General features: G+C 40.8%; 6 non-coding genes across 6 annotated transcripts; all 6 read right to left on the reverse strand.

The window, feature by feature from the left end:
- Positions 1–8,459: 8,459 nt before the first annotated feature.
- On the reverse strand, positions 8,460–8,531 carry Trnae-uuc (transfer RNA glutamic acid (anticodon UUC)). Its single transcript has one exon. It is a non-coding gene; the product is annotated as a tRNA-Glu (tRNA).
- A 2,558-nt stretch (positions 8,532–11,089) lies between these two features.
- Trnae-uuc (transfer RNA glutamic acid (anticodon UUC)) lies at positions 11,090–11,161 on the reverse strand. Its single transcript has one exon. It is a non-coding gene; the product is annotated as a tRNA-Glu (tRNA).
- A 1,609-nt stretch (positions 11,162–12,770) lies between these two features.
- On the reverse strand, positions 12,771–12,842 carry Trnae-uuc (transfer RNA glutamic acid (anticodon UUC)). The gene has a single exon. It is a non-coding gene; the product is annotated as a tRNA-Glu (tRNA).
- Positions 12,843–15,126: 2,284 nt separating this feature from the next.
- Trnae-uuc (transfer RNA glutamic acid (anticodon UUC)) lies at positions 15,127–15,198 on the reverse strand. The gene has a single exon. It is a non-coding gene; the product is annotated as a tRNA-Glu (tRNA).
- Positions 15,199–16,287: 1,089 nt separating this feature from the next.
- On the reverse strand, positions 16,288–16,359 carry Trnae-uuc (transfer RNA glutamic acid (anticodon UUC)). The gene has a single exon. It is a non-coding gene; the product is annotated as a tRNA-Glu (tRNA).
- A 5,710-nt stretch (positions 16,360–22,069) lies between these two features.
- Positions 22,070–22,141, reverse strand: Trnae-uuc (transfer RNA glutamic acid (anticodon UUC)). Its single transcript has one exon. It is a non-coding gene; the product is annotated as a tRNA-Glu (tRNA).
- Positions 22,142–22,473: the final 332 nt, after the last annotated feature.

The following is a 22,473-nucleotide window of genomic DNA, read 5'->3' on the forward strand; positions in this document are numbered from 1 at the left end:
CACTATAATAATACAAAGCTGAAGTGTTTTGTAAAGGCATGAACTTCACCACAGCTTTCATCCGTTCTAGATGAAGTAAAACCAGGATACTTACACAGCAAAGAAAAACAAAAGGAAAATAAAGACATCAAGATAAAACTGCTCTGATGATTGATTTAAATATAAATCAACCACAGAGCATAAAAATACCGTATCAAATCATGAAATGTTTGAATAAATAGAATAAATTGTCTAGTATAGGAACTAAATTTAAAGCACTAGAATAGACATAAAGTAACAAAGTAGGAATTGGTAGTAAGGAGATCTAATCTACGAAACTGACTGAAATGCTTTCGCCAGCTATCTGCTTACGTATTACATATCCCGTATTTCCAAAAGAAATAGATAAATAAATGAATAAATATATAGGTAATAGTTTTAAATATAGGGCTTTCCTATAAGGTGTTATCCACCCCTGATTGGAACTCTCCAGTATGACATGTATGCATGCTCAGTGACTTGCTTTAACAGTTGCAATCAGCTGAATGCACATTGCCAGTGACGGTTGACATAATTACCCACACTCTGTGGTCAGGATTCTTTATTTTTGGTTTGATGTCGGTATCGAAGGGATTACCAGACACCGGACAATACAGTGAGAGCAGCTTTTACTCACATCGTGGTATTCGATGCTGTGTACGTGTCTGTCGTGGTAAAATATGCCACTCCTTAACTGTTGCTTTGCTTTCATCCGTAGCACGAGGTAATTATGTCATTATCTGTGAAATTCGGCAAAGATCTTTAGATCAGGCAATACTTCACCGAGAGGAGATATAAGCTTCTGCTTATTCCTGTCTGAAGTATCGTCCGATACTTCAGACTTATCGTCCGATGAATTTACTTTGTTGACATATCGACAGAATTTTTATACCTTTCAACCTTTCAATCAAGTCCGCCTTTCTTCCAGTAACATACTGTCCATATAATCTTAAATATTTCTTTAACTCAGGCACAGTAAGTACTTCGATAGCTGAATCATCAAGCTGCTTTATATCCATGATAAGACGTAAAACATTAACAATGGCGTGGGTTAGCCTCCGGAAGTTTAATTATCTACATGGAGCGCCGCCTAGCCAAGGGAGATAACCTACTTATAGGAAAGTCCTATATAAACAGCAATATAAAACACATTACAAATTAAAAAACAAAGAAGACAGATTTTGTAAACATCTAGATTTCTCCATTTCTACTAAACATCGGAGCTGATATCCCGGTTGCTAGAAACAAAGTAACATCATTGTTGGATGCCTGTATGAAAGCAAGGCCCCAATGATATGCATAGTATTGCTATGAAAACTTGATAAAATTGACCTAATGAGACAATATATACCAAAAAAGGTAAACAACATTCCCACGCTGTGATGTGAAAACGAGTCACCTGAATGAGAGCCCGGAAACCTAACCACTAGACCACATGGAATAAGCGACGGCTGCATACAAAAGTTACTAATTTATAAAAATATATTAATTGATGTTCAAACCTCATTCATACGAATAACCAGTCTCTAAAATATTCATTCTAGTTTCAAATGAATTAAATAAATGACTGGTAGTGGGAGACAACATTGAAATGTAAATAATACTCGGAATATAGTCGGGAGGTGACAATCCCAGTCTTGTTTCGGTCTGATTGGGCCTCCGCACGCGAGTACAGTGTGACAATTATTGCAGATCTTAGAATAACAAGTATTCAAGATTTGATCTTTGAGAATGAACGCAGAGTGGTGTTAACATTCCACATTTTAGTAGCAAACAAAGAAACAAATTCAGATTGAATCTAAATAGAAACCCAGTACAGCAAAGGTAAAAATCTTAGAAACATGTCTTCATTGCAAGACAGCTGAAAGAATTTCTTTGTAATTATATTACTACGACAATTTTTTTAAAAGCATCGACTGTCATCATTCGATGTTAGATACAAATGGATAACGAGGAATAAAAGAAAAAATCTATATCTAAGCAAAAAAATTCCCCATGCCAGGAATCGAACCTGGGACCGCCTGGGTGAAAGCCAGGGATCTTAACCACTAGACCACATGGGAGGGTTAGATATTTTCTTTTATTATAATTACATATTCCATCAGGACGTGTCATAGCTTTTAATTGCTCGTCACTACTTTATTTTCGATATATACCGTAAAAGTTAACTCATTTGCCCGCCGGAAATCGAACCCGAGTCAGCGATGTGAGAGGCTGGAAACCTAACCACTTGACCACATAGATAACCGATCACTGTTATTATCTTATAAAATATATTAATTGATGTTCAAATCTCAATCAAACGAATAACCAGTTTCTAAAATATTCATTCTAGTTTCAAATAAATAAATAAATAAATGACTGGTAGTGGGAGACAACATTGAAATGTAAATTATACACGGAATATAGTCGAGAGGTGACAACTTCAGTCTTGTTTCGGTCTGATTGGTTCTCCGCACGCGAGTACAGTGAAACCATTATTGCAGATCTTAGAATAACAAGTATTCAAGATTTGATCTTTGAGAATGAACGCAGAGTGGTGTTAACATTCCACTTTTTAGAAACAAACAAAGCAACATATTCAGAATGAATTTAAATAGAAACCCAGTACAGCAAAGGAAAAGAACTTAGAAACATGTCTTCATTGCAAGACAGCTGAAATAATTTCTTTGTAATTATACTACTACGACGACTGTGAGATACAAATGGATAACGAGGAATAAAAAAAAAAAAAAAAAAAAAGCTATATCCAAGCAAAATAACTTCCCATGCCAGGAATCGAACCTGGGACCGCCTGGGTGAAATGCAGGGATCATAACCACTAGACCACATGGGACTGTCTGATATTTCGTCTTATGATAATTATATATTCAATTAGGACGTTTCATAGATTTTAATTGCTAGTCACTACTTTATTTTCACCCATCAGTATGTCTCTTGAACAGAAGCAAAACTGAAATCTTAGAAAATATTTCAATTTATAAACTAGAAGTCCTTTTGGGTAATCTTCCAGTTTAGGGAGGTAAAAAAGTAAATAAAAATACTAGGGAAATAACTTAACGTCTTGCTAGTATTATCCGTACTAGTCTGAAATGTGTTTTTTTTTTTTAGTTGTTTATAAATAAATCACACACGTGATTGAAGTTAACTGTTTATATATAAATCACACACGTGATTGAATATCATAGTTCAGGCTGCACAACAACTTATGGTAATCTTCCAGTATAGGGAAATAACGGTCAAACTAAAGCGTTTGACCCGAGCTCAAAATTAAAAAAAAAAATTAGTGTAATAGGTGCAAAACAAATTGCTGTGAACGAATATGAAGAAAAAATGCGCGCTCGCGAACGGGTGGGGTGGGGAGAGTACGGATAATGTTAGTAAGGCGTTAAGTTATTTCCTTTGTATTTCTATTTACTTTTTTTTACCTCCCTAAACTGGAAGATTACCGTCCTTTCATCCCCTAAATAGTTTGAAATATTTTCTTCAGTTACTTGTAGCTAAACAATGTTTCAGTTTACTAGCCAAATAACGAAAGAAAATCGCTTGTATCCTATGATCGATCTTGCTTGTGATCTAGTATGTATAGGCCTGCTTACGTAGCTCTGGTAATGGAGAAAATGCCCTGCGTTCGTATTCAGTTTTCAACATAAATTATTTGTGACACAAATTTTTCATGAGTATTTGTCATAGTTGCTGACTGTTCTTGCATTGCAAGACATAGATTGAATCTGCAGTTGAAAAAATTTCACTTTATGCTACTACGATGATTTTATAACGGGATTTTGTAGAGACGAATAAAACCGAATAAGATATATGTCGTTGCTTTTATGCAAAAGCGTCAGAAAGCGAAAAAAACAAACAAAAAAACAAAAAAACAACAGTGTTGCCTTTCCATTTCTTTTTACATTAACAACAGTTTCAGCTTAACAATAATACTTTGTTGGATGCATAAAATCGTAACTCCATACTGTGGTATGACGTCAGTGTCTGGGGAGGCTGACCGGAAGGGCGAGTTGACCGGAAGAGGAAAAAGGGCAGAGGGACCCTCGATCGGGATTCGTGCCCTTTTCGAACGGGGTTGTGGACAGGACAAGACGTGGCTAGTGACGGTCTAGGTTTGGGAGAAGCAGCTGCTATTCCTGGTGTTCTTTGGGTCGGGGCAAGCTTCAAGGATCGGATACCGCAAGACAGACTCGCAGTTGACGAAAGGAAAACCGAGGTAAGGCGATTACATCTATTCGCACGCATACACCACAAGCTATTTCGGCCCCACGTGTAGAAATTCGCCGCGATGGCAGCCAAGATTAGAATCGCCAGCGGTGTGATCAGGCCTTTTAATGGCGAAGGAGATGTGATGGCTTGGATGCGAAAAATTAGGCTCGTTGCCAAGCTACAAGGAATAAGTGATGTGGCGAGTCTCATGGGACTGTCCTTGGAATGGAGCGCCCTGACCCTGTATTTAGAAATGGACGAGGAGGAAAGGTTAAATGCGGAGAACATCGAACGGAGGTTGAGAGAAGCGTATACGGAGAGCGAGTACGCTGCCTTCGTTAAACTAGGAACTATTAGATGGGGAGGAGAACAGGTGGATGAGTATGCGGCGGAAGTGCGTAGACTTGCCACGCTGGCTGGGTTTACGGGAGAAGGCCTGGACAGAGCGGCGCGGCTGGCGTTTGTGAATGGATTTCCCGACGACGTAGGGATTCGATTACAGCAGTTGCCTGGCGGGAGAAAGATGGCGCTCAGCAAGCTAGTAGCACAAGCTCGCGTGTTGACACAGCACATCGGACGGAAGCCGATAGCGATGGCGGCGACGGAGGCGCATTCCGACAGACGACAGCCTGAGAAAGGCGTGAGGAAGCCTACCGAGCAACGACAGCGGCCGTTCTCGGGCCGGTGTTTCAAATGTCAGGGGCCGCACATGGCGAGGGAACGCGCCGAATCGGGGCCCGTCTGCTATCGATGCAGGAAGACTGGGCACATCGCCCGTGATTGCGACCAGGGAAACGACCGTGGGGAAGTTGTTGCCTCTCAAACTTTCCCCGCAACCAAGTAGAGGCGCTTGTGGAGGCGCTGCCCGTGGTCGAAGTCGAGGCCGAGGGGAAGAAGTTCAAGGCCCTCGTGGACACGGGTTGCACGACTACCCTCGTGACGCCAAGGGTGGCGAAGAAATGGGATGGGACAAGTAGCGTCCGGGCGGTCGACGGTAGAGAGATCCGTTGCAGGGGCAGCTCCAGTCTGGAGATAGCGTTACCGAGCGCGGCGCTGAGGCTAAGGGTGATCGTGATCGACTATGTGATAGACGGGGTTGATGTCGTGTTGGGGATGGACGCCATCAACAGTCTTTGTGGCGTTAGGATTGCGGGAGATGAGGTCACGTTCGGAAGCGTGGGGGCATCGTGCGCTGTGAGTCGGGACCGCCAGGGAGAGCAGAGCCCCGTCGGCGACAGCGCCGCTTACACCATCGAAGACAAAGATTTTCAGGCGGCGTTTGATGGTCGGAGGTGGACGATAGAGTGGCGATGGAAGGACGAGCCCCTTCTACTAAAGAACAGGGTGAGCTGCTACCAGCATACGTTGAAAGGTCACACCGGTGTCGAGTTCGACGAGGAGGTAGAGAGATGGATCAAGGAAGGAGTCCTTGTCTCGTGGAAAGAGGAGGTGGTGAGTGGAGTGCTGCCTCTGATGGCAGTGGTGCAGCCGACGAAAGGAAAAGTCAGACCGGTGCTGGACTTTAGGGAGATGAACGACCATATATCGTGCCACACAGGAGGCGAGGCAACGGACGTTTGCGGTGAGACGTTACGTGTGTGGAGACAGTCGACCGGGGCAGCGACGATCGTCGACTTGAAGTCGGCATATTTGCAGCTCCGTGTGAGTGACAAGCTGTGGCGATACCAGCTGGTGCGGTACAAGGGCCGGACGTACTGTTTAACCAGGCTGGGTTTCGGTCTGAATTCCGCTCCGAAAATTATGGCGATGGTGCTCAAGTCCATCCTAGGGAAAGAGGAGAGGATAAGGAAGGCCACCAGTTCCTACATCGACGACATTTTGGTTGACGAGACTGTAGTGCCAGCCACCGAGGTAGTGAGACACCTGGAGAGGTTCGGGCTGATTGCGAAGCCACCTGAGTCGATGGTGGGGGGAGCTGCGCTGGGGCTGAAGCTACAAAAAGACAGATCGGGCGAGCTGGTGTTCCGGAGAGGAAACGAGATCCCAGAGCTGAGTTCCAGCGTCAGCAGGAGAGAGTTGTTCTCGGTTTGTGGGAAGTTGATTGGACACTATCCGATCGCTGGTTGGTTGCGCATTGCATGCAGTTACACCAAGAGACGAGTAGAGGGGGAGAGTTGGTGTGACAAGGTGGGAGGGGCGACGGTGGCGATGATGCGGGAAATCCTGGAGAGAACGAGAGCGGAAGACCCGGTCAGAGGAAACTGGTATGTGCCCAAGACGGAGTGCGGGACGGTTTGGTGTGATGCTAGCAGTATAGCGATAGGGGTTGTGTTGGAGATCTGAGGTGGAGGATGCGGCCTGGCTACGGAAAGCGGACGACTTCAACCACATCAATGTCGCCGAACTAGATGCGGTGGTGAAAGGGTGAACTTGGCCCTGAGATGGGGGCTGCGCTCGATCGAGATCCGGACGGATTCGGCCACCGTGGTCGGCTGGGTAGGAACAGTAATTACCAGCGAGAAGAGAGTCCGGACGAAAGGTGCCGCGGAGATGTTGGTGAAACGCCGCCTAGGAGTTCTGGGAGAGCTGATCACCGAGTTCGGACTGAAGCTGAACGTGGTTTTCGTGCCTTCGGAAAGAAACAGGGCGGACGCACTGACCAGTGTGAAAAGGGCGTGGCTGGAGGAACTGGAGGAAGCAAGGAAAGGGATAGCGACAGCGTGTCGGCTGGGTGACTCCGAACTGAAGGAGCTACATGCTATGCAACACTTGGGGGTGGATAGGACCCTGTATCTGGCGAAAATGATTGATGCTGACGTCACTAGGAGAAACGTCAAGAAAGTGGTCGCGAAATGTGACAGATGCCAGTCCATTGACCCCGCCCCGGGTGGGCATGAGCAGGGGAACCTCTCAGTAGAGCGCAACTGGAGGAGACTCGCTGTGGACGTGACGCACTACCGTCAGGAAATGTATCTCAGCATGGTCGACTGCAGGCCGGGCCGGCTGGCCATTTGGAGGGAGCTGAGGACAGGCATTGCCGATGAGATTGCCCGCTTTCTGAACGGGATATTCTTGGAGAGGGGTCCCGTGTAAGAACTGCTAATGGACAACGGGGCGGCGTTTCGTTCGGAAGCGTTGGGAGAGATGCTTGACCGGTGGAAGGTGCGACGATTATTTAGAGTGGCGTATAGGCCGAGTGGCAACGGAATCGTTGAGAGGCACCATCGGACGATCAAGGCCATGGCTGAAAGGGGGCACATTTCGCCCCTGGAAGCGGTCTACTGGTACAACATGTCTCCCCGATCCGGACAAGCGGAAGAGTCTGTGCCGCACAGAGCGGTGTTCAAATATGAATGGAGGCATCCCAGTAAGACGCCGGAGTTCTGCGAGGAAGAGAAGGGACCCGCCGGCGTGAAAGTAGGGGAGGAAGTTTGGGTCAAGCCGCCGAAGGCACGCTGCACATCACAATGGGGCAGGGGAACAGTGACAGTGCTCAATTCCAGAAACAATGTATCTGTGGATGGAATGCCGCGTCACGTGCTGGACCTGCGCAGGATAGCCACTTCGTCGGATGAAGAGCGCGATGGACAGGAGCCACCTGGCTTGAGAAGATCTCGACGTGTACGGCGCCCGCCCGGCTGGATGGCGGACTTCGAATTGGAGTAGGGGTGAAGGTGATCTTTAAGATCAGAGTGGCGTGTGGTATGACGTCAGTGTCTGGTGAGGCTGACCAGAAGGGCGAGTTGACCGGAAGAGGAAAAAGGGAAGAGGGAGCCTCGATCGGGATTCGTGCCCTTTTCGAACGGGGTTGTGGACAGGACAAGACGTGGCTAGTGACGGTCTACGTTTGGGAGAAGCAGCTGCTATTCCTGGTGTTCTTTGGGTCGGGGCAAGCTTCAAGGATCGGATACCGCAAGACAGACTCGCAGTCGACGAAAGGAAAACCGAGGTAAGGCGATTACATCTATTCGCACGCATACACCACACATACATGTATGATATTTTCAGTCAGAAAATATACGTGGGACTTACTACACTTTTGAAAATTGTTAAACCGTTGTACTACACTTTGACAGTTTTCATCTGATGTAGCTGGAGATACGATAGTTTGGCGAAAAGAACCTGCTATTGTAAGCAAAGTTACATATTGAAAAAAAAAAAAAAAACGAATTTGGTCAAATTTGGACATACGAGAGTTTAACATAATAGCAACGAAATGGATGACGAGGGAGGAAAAAGCTATACCAAAACTTGAGTAGAATACGTTCCCATGCCGGGAATCGAACCCGGGCCGCCTGGGTGAAAGCCAGGAATCCTAACCACTAGACCACATGGGAGCACATGACGTTCTTCTTTATAATAGTCATATATTTCATCAGCAAGTGTAATAGGCTTTATTTGCTGGTCGTTACATTATTTTCACCCATCAGTATGTTTCTTGAACAGAAACAAAACTAAAACCTGAGAGGAGATTTGAATTTATAGTAATTAAATCCTTTCATCACCCAAATGGGTCGTGGTGGCACTCAGTCGGTTACGATGACAAGGGTTCTAGTTGGCCCGATCAACGGAACAACCTGTTCGTGAAATTAACGTGCAAGTGACTGAGCACTCCACAGACACAGTTTCAGCGTGACACAGAATGTGAGAAGGTATAACAGAACCAGGAAGAAAGAGTGAGAGAAAGCCGTGGTGAAAGAGTACAGCAGGGTTCACCCCCCCCCCCTGCTAGAACATATTTTTTTCTGTACTTATTAAAAATGTGACCGTCTATAACCACATAGTGGATGAGAGAGAAAATAGTAGCAATACGTGAATTTCAATATCCAGTGTTGTTTGACGACCAGACATGGCAGTATGAAGAATCTGCAACAGGAATAGCCGAAAATGCTACTAAGGGTAACACTTGGCAAAAACTCGCATCTATTCATTCATTTACGCACGCTCGCCCACACAACTTCAGAATCAGGCCACAAGTACACCACTGTATAAAAGTACTTTCTTTCGCTCCCCAGTGGACCACCGAGTCCAATATAGTCTTTTAAAAATCGGCATATAGATAATTAAAAATGACTTCTCTCTCATGCAATTATCTTATTGTTAATGAGGTTTCTTTGCTAACCATATAAAATATATTAACCGGCAATAAAATATATTATCAAAAGTGTTGATTTATCGTCAGTATTTTTCATAGTTGCGGACTGTTATTGCATTATGTTCCCTCACCGATGGAGGTGAGTAGAATGTAATGTTTTGCCATAAGGACTAGCTTCTGATTTGAGCTCCCAAGCGGTAATAGTATGCTTTGGAACAAATGGACACTCGGAAATATTTTCTTCAGTCACCAGTTATAGAGCAATGAAGAGAAAATAAAGAAAAGCGAAACACAGAGAAGAATATAAGCAACGAATAGTGAAAATGGGTTTTATGTTTTCCCTGACAAACATGCACGTGTTAAAAAAGGAAAAAGTTGAATTTGTTGGAACTCTCATCACACAATAAAAAGCCGTACATTCTCATGCCAGAAATCGAACATGGACCACTTGAGTGACAGCTAGGAATCCTAACTACTAGTCAACATGAGAAGGATTGACACGGTCGTCGTGGTGGCACTCAGTCGGTTACGATGACAAGGGTTCTAGTTGGCCCGATCAACGGAACAACCTGTTCGTGAAATTAACGTGCAAGTGACTGAGCACTCCACAGACACAGTTTCAGCGTGACACAGAATGTGAGAAGGTATAACAGAACCAGGAAGAAAGAGTGAGAGAAAGCCGTGGTGAAAGAGTACAGCAGGGTTCACCCCCCCCTGCTAGAACTTCGTAGAGCTTTAAGTATTCCCGCTCAATAAACACTCACAATGCCCGGTCTGGGAACCGAAACTGCGATCCTACGACGATGAAGTCAAATCTAGATGCTAACACAGCAAAGGAAGAAAAAAATGATGAAAAGTGAAAATCGCTTTAATATTTGATGTAAAAAATATACATGGAGTGGTGTGCCCTAATTGCCAGTTTTTGTAAGGGATATAATCATTTCTAGATAAATACTGGAAGGGTTAGAAGTTTGAATATTAAATCGGGGGGTGGGGAAACAGAAGAAGAAGCATGGCTGTGTGATAAGAAGTTTGCATCCCGATCTCATTGCTTTGGGTTCAGTCCCACTGCGTGGCAACTTAAGAGTCTTCTTCTATATATAGCCACGGGCTGGTCAAAACGTTGTGAGTGGGTTTGGTAGACGGAAACTCGAAATATTCTGTATGTGGCCTGTGTGTTTTCTGTACCCTGTTTATCATTTTGTTAATATTTTATTGCAACGTCATGTACCCAGATATGCATCTATATATACATGTAGATGAAGGTATGTACATACATGTACATATATATGCATATACTCATATTATATATATATATATATATATATATATATATATACATTTGTGTGTGTGTGTGTGTGTGTGTGTGTGCGTGCGTGTCTTTGTGTCTATGTTTGTCCCACACCCACCTCCATGATTTAGTGGTTCGGCAAAAAGTAACGATAGAATAAGCACTAGGCTTAAAAAGTACCGGGGTGGAGTCATTCGATTAAAAATTCTTCGTGGCTGTGCCCCAGCTTGGCTGCAGTCTAATGGCTGAAACAAGTAAAAGATAAAAAGCTCAAGTTCTTTACTTTTGGTTTACTCATTACAAAGTAATTGAACTTTCTGGTCACAGGTAATTATGTATAGCGCCATTTCATTCTTATTAGAAATCGTCAGTATGATCTAATCTGAGGTAAATAAATTATTAAACATTTTAGGAAGTGTGACATTTCTTATGGATGGAAAATAATTTCACTCTCGAATGCATTCATAGAATATAGCATACAAATAATATTTTGAAAAGAAAAAGACAAGTTCCCATGCCGGGAATCGAACCCGGGCCGCCTGGGTGAAAGCCAGGAATCCTAACCACTAGACCACATGGGAAAGTTACTTTGTAATCTAATACATACTGTTTTATTGAAAATGCTGCTTCATTTTTTTTTCCTACTTGTAACTGCCGCTGATGATTGTTACATTGTATCCGTCTTCACCAGCAGTAGGCGGACACAAACTAATATCAGTAAATATTTTTTACTCGTAAATAGAAACATTTAGAATAGAATGTCTTGCGCAGTAAATAAACTAAAGCCTTTGAATATATTCAAATTTACAAAGCGGGAGTTGTTAGTAAGGAGAGCATAGGTATGTGAATGGATGAAAACAGGTGAAATTAAAAGACTGAAACAAGTTAATTTATTTAGAGACGCCAGCCGCATGAGAATTTAATGATGAAAGCAATAAGTTTCAAAATTACTAATTGTAGTTTAGATTAAAAAAATAAAGGTAGAAGACAATATTGGAATTTTTATTAATAGATTATGGACTTTGTATTGAGACAGTCCGACCTTTAACAGTACAATTATAACTCCAGTCGTGTTTCGGTCTAACCAGACCTGTTCAACGGAGGATAGTAGCTATCATTGTTGTTGATTGCCGGCTGTTGATTTTATTTTTCAGTCATGAAGGGTAACTTGTAGAATAAAGTGTATTGCGCAGGTAGTAAACTAAAACCTTTGAACAGATTTCAACTGACAAAGAAGGACTTAGTAGTAAAGAGTTCTGTTGTATGATACCGACTGAAATACTTTCTCAAGTCACCAATAATCGACTCAATATTTTAAAAATAAACGAAGAAATATATATATGAATGGAAAAAGGAGTGGCTGTGTGTTAAGTAGCTTGCTTAACAACCACATAGTTCCGGGTTCAGTCCCACTGCGTGGCATCTTGGACAAATGTTTTCTACTATAGCCTCGGGCCGACCAAAGCCATGTGAGTGGATTTGGTAGACGGAAACTGAAAGAAGCCCGTCGTATATATATATATATATATGTGTGTGTGTGTGTGTGTGTGTTTGTGTGTCTGTGTTTGTCCCCCCTAGCTTTACTTGACAACCGATGCTGGTGTGTTTATGTCCCCGTCACTTAGCGGTTTGGCAAAAGTGACCGATAGAATAAGTACTAGGCTTACAAAGAATAAGTCCCGGGGTCGATTTGTTCGACTAAAGGCAGTGCTCCAGCATTGCCGCAGTCAAATGACTGAAACAAGTAAAAAAAAAAAAAGAGTAAAGGGTTCAGTATAATTTAATGACTTTAATTAGATCAAACAAAACAGCTGTTTGAAATAGGCTGGAAAACAAATTGAGTGCATTAAAATCAAGAACAGCTTTTAGACTGGCAAGAGAAGTATTTCAGGTTTGATTTTTGAGAATGAACACCGAGTGGCGTTAAGATTCCATTAGTTGCCAACAAACAAACAAATCCAGTCCGAAACTGGATGGAAAACAAGGAACACATTAAGTACACATATTCAATATTCAGTTGAAGGTATTGCTCATTAATTATACTAGGAGGAAGATTTCGTAAAGGCGTGAGTCTCAGAGTATCTCTTATCCCTTCCACACAATGTTTAATGAGCATCCTTACACTGCAAATAAAATAAAATAAAAATAAATAAATAAAAAGTGAGTGCATAAAAACGCTTTTTAAAAATGTTCCCATGCCGGGAATCGAACCCGGGCCGCCTGGGTGAAAGCCAGGAATCCTAACCACTAGACCACATGGGAATACCTGCTGTTCTCAGTATGATAAAAAGATTATTATAACTGTTGCTCTCATCAGTAGCTATCATTGTTGTTGATTACTGGCCGTTACATTATTTTTTCATTCATGAAGTGAAGCATGTAGAATATAGTGTCTTGTACCGTAACTAAACTGAAGCCTTTGAAAATATTGAAACTGACAAAGCAGGAGTTGGTAGTAAGGCGATCTAATCTACGAAATTAACAAAAATTCTTCCTCCAATCGCCAATAGCGCATTCAATATCTCCAAACTATATGAAGTACATAAATATATAAATGAATGAACACAGACTGGAATTAAGTCTTAAGAGACTGTAACGAATTAATTTACTTGGGGACACGTGCTGCATGAGAATATAATGATAAAATCAATAAGTTTCTAAATTACTAATTCTAGTTTAGATTTTTAAAAAAAAGGGTAAGAGAAGACAATGCTGAAATTCTAATGAATTAATTATGGACTATTGTCTAGAGATAGTTTGACCTTTAACAATACGATTATAACTCCAGTCGTGTTTCGGTCTAATAGGACCTCATTAACGGTGTATAGTAGCTATCATTGTTGTTGACTGCTGGCTGTTGCTTTTATATTTTCATTCACGAAGGGAAACGTAGAATAAAGTGTCTTGAACAGGAACTAAACTAAAGCCTTAGAACAGGTTTAAACAGACAAAGAAGGACTTATTATTAAAGAACTCTGCTGCACGAAACTGTCAAAAATACTCTCTGAAGTAACCAATATCCCACCCAATATTTCCAAAAGAAAATGAAAAAAATATAAATGAATGAAAAGAAGATAAAAATAAAGACGAATAATTAAGAATAATTTTACGATTTTAATTAGAACCAAACAAAACAACAAAACAAATCCTCTTTGAAGCATGATGGAAAACAGGTTAAGTGCATTAAAGGAAAAGAGGTTAAAGGTTTATTGCTGGACGCCTGGATGAAAGAAAGACTGGAAAGTATATACAAGGACGCTTGTTGTATGAAAACATAGTGAAGTTGGGGGTTGTATATTTGGAATAACTGATGGGGTAAGACATGAAATTTTAATTATTTAATATTGCAACCTTAATATTGAGAATAATCATTCTCTAGATTCCTAAATCTTGTTTTAAAAAACACAGCGAAAAACACTGAAATTTTAATATATAGTTGTAAGTCTGATCTTTAGCAGAACTGTGACAAGTCTAGTCATGTTTCGGTCAAGTTGAACCTTATCAATGGAACAGAGAGTAAGCATTACTGCAAATCTGAGAATGACTAGAAAAGTATTTCAACTTTGTGAGAATGGATGTAAAGTGGTTTAAACTTAAAAAGAAAAAGAAACTATGACAAATTATGTCTTGGGACTCCTACTGCATGAGAACTTAATGATACCAACTATCATTTTCTAAATTAGTTTTTCTAGTTGAAAAAAAAAAAGAAAAAGCAAAACAAAAAACCTCCCAAAACCTGCAAATAAAGAACAGGCGGAAATAGATAATACTGATGTTATCTCCAGTCATATTCCAGGATAATTGTACATTATCAAAGGAGCATAGTGTGAACGTTACTGCAAATCGTAGAATGACGATCTAAGTATTAAAGATTCAAATTTGGAGAATGAACATAGAGCGGCGTTAACACCTCCGATGTTGGAAAGAAGCAAAGAAATCCAGACCGAAACTAAATGGCAAACAAGTAGCAGTGGCACTCCGTCGGTTACGACGACGAGGGTTTTAGTTGATCCGATCAACGGAACAACTTACTCGTGAAATTAATGTGCATGTGACTGAGCACTCCACAGACACGTGTAACCTTAACGTAGTTCTCGAGGAGATTCAGCGTTACACAGAGTATGATAAGGCTGGCCCCTTTGAAATACAGGTACAACAGAAACAGGAAGAAAGAGTGAGAGAAAGTTGTGGTGGGAGAGTACAGCAGGGTTCGCCACCACCACCACCACCACCTGCCGGAGCCTCGTGGAGCTTTAGGTGCTTTCACTCAACAAACACTCACAACGCCCGGTCTAGGAATCGAAACCGCGATCCTACGACTGCGAGTCCGCTGCCCTAACCACTACGCCTTGCGCCTCCACTTGGAAAACAAGTACACGAAAGGAAAAGAGCTTTCATAGCCATTTATAGACACAGTTTCAATGTATAGTTGAAGGAATTACATTTTAATTATACTATGAAAATTTTGTATCTGTTATCCTTTCCCGACGAAGATAAATGAGCACTGCAAAGAAAAATAAAATGAAAAACTATAAAAACTAACACGTTCCCATGCCGGGAATCGAACCCGGGCCGCCTGGGTGAAAGCCAGGAATCCTTACCACTAGACCACATGGGAATGTCTGTTATTGCTAACACGATACAAAGATTATTAAAACTGTTGCTGTCATCAGTTGCTCTCATTGATGTTTATTGCTGGCTGTTACATTATTTTCATTTATGGAGTGAAACACGTAGAATGTAACAAAACTAAAGCCTTTGAACATACTGAAACTTAGCAGAGCAGGAGTCGGTAGTAAGGCGATCTAGTTTACGAACTTAGAAGAAATAATTTCTCTAATCCAGTATTTCCAGAATGTATGGAGTACATAAATATATGAATGAATGAATAGAATGGAGTTAAGTCTCAAGAGACTGTAACAAATCAGTTACTCACGGACGCTTGCTGCACGAAAACTTAATGAGGAAAGCAATAAGTTTCTAAATTACTAATTCTAGCTTAGAGACAAAAAAAAAAAAAAAAAATTTTTAAAGGCAGGAGAAGACAATACTGGATTTTTTATTAATTAATTATGAACTGTTGTATAGGGATAGTCCGACCTTTGACTATGCTATAACTACAGTCATGCTTCAGTCTAATTGGTCGTCATCAACGGAGCATAATAGCGATCACCGTCGTCGATTGTTGGTTAAGCTTCATTTAAGTGGAACATGTGGAATAAAGTGTTCTGAAGAGGAACCACTCTAAATCCTTTGAACAGTTACAATTTACACCTGACGGCAATACCCTTTAAATATTATAAGACGAAGACTTTTGCAAGGACATGAGTCTCACAATATCTCTTATCGGCGATCTTTCGTTTTGACCCGAATTCTGTCACTAAACCACTCGGTAATTTCCGTGAGCACGTGTTGACTTGTTAACTGTCAGTTGACGTAGCGAACTGGAAAGAGAAAGCTAATGGGTTGTACGTGCATGTGTGCTTGGTCCTCTGTGTGTGTGTGCATGCTTGTTCCTTTGTGTGTGTGTGTGTGTGCGTGCGTGCTTGTACTGTATTTATGTGTTGTGGAATGTAGATATAACGAAATTACGCCAACACACACACACAAGTACAAGCACGCACACACACAGAAACAAGCGCGCACACAAACAATGAGGATCTTTATACAGAAAAAAAAAAAAAAAATTAGAAAAAAAAAAGAAACGTTCCCATGCCGGGAATCGAACCCGGGCCGCCTGGGTGAAAGCCAGGAATCCTAACCACTAGACCACATGGGAAAGTTGAACAATGTAGTCTTTAATAAAGAAATTATTAAAACTGTTGCTGTGTGTTCAGTTGCTGTTTCTGTTGCTGACTTGCTGACTGCTGACTGTTATATTATTTTTCACTCAAGTGAATCATGGCCTTAATGTCGTATGCTACGAAGTTTTAACGAATTGGGAACCCGAAATTAACTAGAGGAGCATATGGAGCCTGTTGAGTTACACAACATAAACAGAGTTTTAGTTAATTAGAAGTTCAACCTTTTCCTTGATATTTTTCACTGTTTACACAGTAGCGTAGCTAGAATGTTTGTACCCCACTATATGGCTCCTGAGTTTGCTGCTTCTGCACTCCTATACACTCCTATACTGCAAACTTGAAAGTTTCACCCCTATAAATGCTTTAGTCTAACCCTTTCTTAGGCCATCACTATCTATATTCCCAGGAATAGGAAGCTAGCTTGTGCTAATATCTCAGCAAGCAGAGACGGTGATAAGGTTTGAATCTGCCGTTGAAGCAAATTTAACTTCCTTTAGTGTTAAGGTGTTGCTCATGTGTGTGAACTGAGTTACGATTCGGTATCGACTTGACACGGATCGAAGTCTTAAAAACAAAAATACTTAATCTATCGTTAACAATTACACGTTTCTACGATCGACAAAGAAAAAGATGTTTACACAAGTTCGAAATTCATGAGATATTTTGGGATCAGGTACAGTAGTAGATATTGGATTTTTTCTCTGTTTGACTGTACCTGTGGAAATTTTGAAGTTTAGTGAAAATTTTAAGATTTGGTGAATTGATGTAATTTTCCACGCTGAATCTCAGGGGCTCATTCACTTTTTCTCAGGAAAATTTTCAAAAAATGTTAGTGTTTAAAATTTGATAATTTTTACCCAGTCAGAAAACAGGATTTGGAAGCTCTCATTTTGTGCGTGACTGCACGTGTTGTCAACTATAAACAAGTGAAATACAGGCGGAATTTTGCTATAGGTACGCCATATAACCCCTCATAACTTTTTCCTTTTTTGAAATTTTCCGAAAATTTTCGCGAATTTGTATTCCACACACGGGAATTCGTACAATTATGCGACAAAAATAGTGCGTGATTTAAGGCCTACTTAGCTGGGGTTTTTTTTGGCACATCTCATGACCACCTCATACATTATGAGTTTTAAGCATTTAGCAAACGACAAAAAGAAGACGTGGTAAGCATCTTGGTAACAGCTTTGCTTGTTACTCTGGAAACAGGCCCCTATATGCCTGTGGCTTTCGATTGGCAAAAATTATCCAAAATTTGCAAACTTTAAAAGCTATTAATTCTTTATCTACTAATTTGTGGCGAAAATGAATTTCATGTCAATGATTACCTTACAAAACTACACCAATACGCCAAATATGAAATGAATTGGAGCAAAAATGGAAGAAATTAAAAAGTGGCAACCAACAAGGAAAGATCCAACGCCGTTGTGTGTTTCTTGGAGTTAGTTAGGGATGGTTGCTGTCCCCGCCCCGACCACAGTCTTCCTCGACTATTGTTTTGCAGCTACGGACAGTTCCCTGCTACTGTCCTCTCTAGCTTCCACTTGCTAGTGGCTAAAATCCACAAAATCTATAACTGATGCTCTTGATCAGAAAAAGCGCGCCAAAGATTTAATCTTGTTCCAACAAAATTTTTGAATAAATGTTTTGATGACATCAGCAATACTTGAGCGAATTGTGTTCGTGTTCTTTACTTGTTTACTTGCATCAGATAGAGATCCGGATCCGATTTCTTGGTGTTTTGTGACTGCTAAATATTCCTGCTACATTTCCATTAAAGACACGAATATCACAACGTTGTATTTCTCCTATGGACAAAACCACTTCAATCTAATGATACAAATTATGTATCAAATGATACAAGTTATGTAAATTAAACCTCCAGTAGGTGGAGAAAAGAAATCAAGTTGGAATCTTCGAGAAACAAATTAAACAAGTTGCTACATACAGAAAATATATAATTAATTCTAATCTGTAAAATTAGTAAATTTCCATTCGAAGCATTGGGCAACAGAATGTCTGATTGAGTGCTTGGATGCCAGACACCTACCGTTATTGACAGCTTGCTTGGAATAATTACATAGAAAGTGTTTCACTTTTGTGATTTAATATAGTTTCGAATTGTAACATGATGTTCACTCCCACAAACAGTTATGACCTCTTTATTGGTAATATTTTGTGAAGGCGCGTAGCTTAGTGGTTATAGTACTGCACTCACGATCACCAGATCGAGGGTCTGATTCCCTGTGTTCATGCTGTGTTCATGGGCAATGCACTTAATTTGATATTGCTCTAGTGCTATGTGGGGACCTCGACATAAAAGATGACTAAAATAGGTGGAGGTGGGATTTGTACTCTGACATTGTAAAAACCCTCAGAAGCAATTACTACCCAAACAAGTCCATGGGTTGGAGGTGTTGTCGGCTGAGTGATGCAAAATTGTCATCCGCCTCGAGTAGGGAATCCCCAACTAATGGTGGATGCAACGACGCGGTGTTACAGAGCATGCCTCCATATTACTGCCATTGGTAATTGTTTTCTCTTTTACACAATTTTAGTCGAAGCTTACTGTTATTACTCTGTCTATAATCATTGTTCTGTAAACGGTTGATGAAGTCCAATTAGATCGAAGCGTGACGGGAGTTGTCACTGGCCTGTTGAAGTTTAGAATCACTCCCTTCTATATTCCATATTTAAGTAGTTAAAATTTGATCGGGCAAACCTAGAGCTCATAAAAAGTCATTTGAATCACGGCGAGTTATATTTACACAGATCCAACGCTAGAGAATCACAGCGTGGCTCTAACATGGTGTAACAATAAAGGTATTTGATGATTAATCTTCAGCCAAGTCTCTTCTTTTGTGACTGACTAAACAAACTCAGGATCAATGTCTTTCCAGCTACAGTCATTCCGCCCTTTTGTATATTAGAATCAATGGTATAGCTGCCAATTGTGGTCGGAACCAATTGTGGTCGTAAGTCGACGACGACATGTATATATATTCTCAATTGTCTTGTACTTCTTTCAGTCATTGTTCTGCGACTATGTTTGAGTGCCAGCTTAAAACTGTTTAGTCAAACAAATTGACTCCAGTATTTATTTTCTAAATCTGGTACTTATTTACTTATTCTATTCTTCCGTTTAGCCGAACCACTAGGTTACAGTGACGTAAACAAACGAACACTAATAAAAAGACACACACATACACACACAAATAATACATACATACATGCTTACAGACATATATATATATGTGTGTGTGTGTGTGTGTGTGTGTGTGTGTGTGTGTGGGTGTGTGTGTGTGTGTATGTGTATGTTTGTGGATTAACACGGACACAAGCATAGAAGAGAAAGAGGAAGAGAGAGAGAGGGAGGGAGAGGAGAAAAGGGGAGGGAGAGAGAGAGAGTTTAACCCTTTGATCATGCAGACTTATAATTACGTAAGTTCAAACATGCCATGATACTATGCACGAAGGACTTCATTGGCCAGTGCCTTCGACTTTTAAGGACAGTTCGGTGAGAGGTGAGGGGTATTTAGTTCCTATTTCTAACTGGTCATGTGACATGCGTAGGGGTTGGAATTAATGTGGTTGTTTTGTTTGTTGTGTCTAAATGTGGTTGATGGTAGGTCTGTTTAAATGCTTTTCATCATCATCTTAATATTATCTTTTAGTTGTTTTAACTATTGGGCTACGGCCATGCTGGAGCACCGCCTTTTTAGTTGAAGAAATCGATGGTGGGAGACAAACACAGACACAAACACACAAATATATATGGGCTTCTTTCAGTTTCCGTCTACCAAATACACTCGCAATGCTATGCTCGGTCCGAGGCTATAGTAGAAGACACTTGCCCAAGGTGTCACGCAGCTTCTTACCACACAGTCACAGGCTGCGCCATGTATATATATATATGTATGTATGTATGTATGTATGTGTATGTATGTATATGTATATACAACTGCCTTCTTTCAGTTTCTGTGTATCAAATTCACTCTCAAAGCATTGGTCGGCCCGGGGCTATATAATAGAAGACATTTACCCAAGATACCATGAATTGGAATTGAACTCAAGAGCATGTGGCTGGGTAGGAAGTTTCTTAACTATACACCCACACCTGTCCTTTTTCTATTTATTTATTGAGGCGGAGAGCTGGCAGAATCGTTAGTGCCCCCGGGCGAAATGCTTACCGGTATTTTGCCCGTCGCTACGTTGTGAGTTCAAATTCCGCCGAGGTCGATTTTGCATTCCATCCTTTAGCGATCGATTAAATAAGTACCAGCTACCCTTGTGGCAAAATTTTGAAATCATTATTTAATTTTTATTTATTATTCATATATATGTATATATACTATTTTGTTTTATAATTCACTGAGTTGTGTGAGGTATGTTATTGCTATTAAGTGCAAAACAATAGTTTGTACGTGGCTGCTTTTACATGCTGGAATTAGTTGCAAATATAGCCTTAGGTATACACTGCCAGAAATTTTTAAAAAAATAATGAAAGGTGTGTGATGCTGGTGGTCTCAGCTGGTATATTTTTGATTACAGATTTGCTCGATCAGAAATAAACTGGTGCTAAACAACGACTGCAGCTGTTCGCTATTAACAGATTCCTAGTGTACAACTATCTCTGTTACAGTTGCACAAGACTAAGCGACATCAGCTATATTATTCGAAAGCATCACACACATATAGAGTTATCTCCCATGCATGTTTAATCTCTTGCTGATGTTATTTAAAAGTAAGAAAGTTTTCCTATCGTATGTTCGGTTACATATGGTTCTCAACCATTTTTTATCAATGTACCCCTTTGATTACTATTTTATTCTTGTGGACCCCCATAACCATTCAGTGTTTATAAACTAGTTTTGTAGACGCTTCTTCAAAAGTTCCTATTGCGTTTTCACACATTTAACTTGTATTGGTTGAACTATGTAAAACGCTAGAGAACCTAACTGTTTCTTGCAATAAATATATCTAAAGCGAAATTTTTTCATGAACCTTCAAATTACTACTGTAGACCCAATTTACTATTTTGATTGTGTGGATCCCCAAGATTTTGATATTGACCCCCAGGGGTTATATGGACACCGTTTGAGAACCACTGGGTTACACATGTGTCTCTTTAATGTTCTTGTTATGAAAAATACTTCTCATCTCAATTGAATAACATTACACACTAACCAATTTTTTATGTTTTACCGTAAAACAATTATTTTTATATAGGACCGTCGAATATTTTATATTCCACTGCAAAAAAGCAGGCTCTTTACGAACTAAGACGGCAACGTAGCTTATCCCAGGTCAAACCTGAAAGAGTAGACTCATGACCAAAAACTTTTTAGTTGTGACGATTCCATTTATTTGACTAGACTACACCACCCTATTTGTCCTCTAATTTTTGAGTCAGCCGGATGCAATTTGTGGAAGATTTGGCTGTTATTTTAGCAGATTGAGCATGCTCATAGACGTTTCGTCGTTGTTTCGATGGCGATTGAAATTTTACTTTACTCAAGGCATTTCATTAAAAACATGATTCTTAGATCTCTCCAGAATAAAAGGGAAACCGAAATAAGAAAACAAATAAATCCCAAATCAACTTATATATAACTCTAAATTACATCAATTTCACTACACATACATATTGACAGAGCAAAAAAAAAAAAAAAAAAAACTGCGTTCCCATGCCGGGAATCGAACCCGGGCCGCCTGGGTGAAAGCCAGGAATCCTAACCACTAGACCACATGGGAAAGTTAAATAGCTGACGCTACAATTACTGTTTTATAAAACGTGTTGCGTTATTTTACCTATCTGTGTGTGTATGTGTGTGAGTGTGTTTATATCTGTTTTAGTACTGCCTCCTACGTGCAGGCTTGTGACTAGAATTTCCAGTGGTTACCTCCACCTGTCCTTTTCCCCACTCCCCCATCGCCGCAGGACTCAAGGTTGACACTTCGAAAGCTGAACTGTACAGACACCTGTGCGTGAAGTTATTTTAAGTGAGAGAACTTTTGCACAAGGACAATCCCACCCTCTCGGTAGAAAACCTGGAAACCCTTCCTGCTGCAGTGGAGGGGTAGTA

Source organism: Octopus bimaculoides, chromosome 10, assembly GCF_046866305.1.
Source record: "Octopus bimaculoides isolate indiv1 chromosome 10, ASM4686630v1, whole genome shotgun sequence".
Lineage (NCBI taxonomy): Eukaryota > Metazoa > Mollusca > Cephalopoda > Octopoda > Octopodidae > Octopus > Octopus bimaculoides.